A 1,891-nucleotide genomic window follows, 5' to 3' on the forward strand; every position below is an offset into this window, starting at 1 on the left:
AAAAAAAAAAAAAAAAGAAAATTTGACATCGGTACAGTATTGTTACCTAATATATAGTTTATATTCCAATTTTACCAGTTATGTATTTTTTTCCCACAATATTTTTTAGTTGTCCTTAGTGGTGCCATTACAGTTTCTTAGACTTTTTTTTTTTTGGCAGTCTCGCTCTGTCACCCAGGCTGGAGTGTAGTGGCACAATCTCAGCTCACTGCAACCTCTGGTCACTGCAACCTCCACCTCCCAGGTTCAAGCAATTCTGCCTCAGCCTCCTGAGTAACTGGGATTACAGGCATGCACCACCACGCCAAGCTAATTTTTGTATTTTTAGTAGGGACAGAATTTTGCTACGTTGACTAGGCTGGTCTCAAATGCCTGACCTTGTGATCTGTCCGTCTTGGCCTCCCAGAGTATTGGGATTATAGGCGTGAGCCACCGCGCCTGGCCGACATTTCTTGTTTTTGATGACCATGACAGTTCTGAGGAATACTGGTCAGTTATTTTGTATAATGTCTTTCAATTGAATTTTTCTAATTTTCTTTTTTTAATGATTAGACTGGAATTACAGATTTTTGAGAGGGAGACCACAGAGGTAAAGTGCCATTTTTCTGACATATCAAAAGTATATACTAAAAAATGAATTATCATTGTTGATGTTGTCCTTGATCGACTGACTGAGGTAGTTTGTTAGGTTTCCCTGCTATAAAGTTACTCTTTCCCTCTCCTTTTCATATTACACTTTTTGGAAGGAAGGCACTATGTGAAGCTCACACTTAAAAGAGTGGGGCGTTATAGTTCATTTCCTTGATGGGGGGTGTATCTACACAAATTATTTGCAATTTTGTGTGGGAGATTTATTCTCCCCTCCCATTTATTTGTTTAATCATTTACTTATATCAGTGTAGACTAGTATATATTTTGTACTTTGGTTTATAATCCAATACTTCATTACTTTGTTGCTCAGAATATTTTAGCTTTGGCCATTGGGAGCTCTTTCAGTTTGCCCTGTGTCCCTTTGACGATTTCCTATCATTGTGTGTGTGTGTGTGTGTGTGTTCGTGTGTGTGTGTTTGAGCACTTTTTTACTTTACATTACTACAAGATATTCAAGGCTTACTTTGTGTATTTCTTACCTCATCCTAGGATCAGTCATTTCTCCAAGGGAACTGGTCCCTTTTATTGGAGAACAGTGTTAGAAACTAAGAGCTGACCATAATGTGCACTCTTTACTACTGGGGTATCTGCTTCTAAGCTCTCGCAGCTGATAGAGCAAGGAAATATATGTGAACACTATATACATATGTCTATAAATTTTTCCATATTTAACTATATCTATGTTAAGCTAAACATTAGTTTATACTGATGTTTCTAACTCCAGTCCACTTTTGCTTCCTCTTCTTGTTTAACTGCTGTAAACTCCTACTCCAATAGTGAAATATCTGGCTTTTCATTTTCTTTTTTGGAGACGAAGTCTCATTCTTGTCCCCCAGGCTGGAGTACAGTGGCGCAGTCACGGCTCACTACAACCTCCGCCTCCCGCGTTCAAGCGATTCTCCTGCCTCAGCCTCCCGAGTAACTGGGATTACAGGTGCACACCACCATGCCTGGCTAACTTTTTTGTGTATTTTTAGTAGAGATGGGGTTTTACCATGTTGGCCAGGATGGTCTTGGAACTCCTGACCCCAGATGATCCACTCGCCTCGGCCTCCCAAAGTGCTGGGATTACAGGCATGAGCCACCGTGCCTGGCCAGAAGTTGTAAGTTTTAATAAAGACCAGCTTACCTATTTTTTTTTTCATAGATTTTGCTTTTTGGTGTTGTCTGAAAACTCAGTCAAACTCAAGATCAATTAGATTTTCCCTTTAAACAGCAGAAATAAATAAATATTTTTTAA

Source organism: Colobus angolensis, unplaced genomic scaffold (genome assembly GCF_000951035.1).
Source record: "Colobus angolensis palliatus isolate OR3802 unplaced genomic scaffold, Cang.pa_1.0 Scaffold46, whole genome shotgun sequence".
Classification (NCBI taxonomy): Eukaryota; Metazoa; Chordata; class Mammalia; order Primates; family Cercopithecidae; genus Colobus; species Colobus angolensis.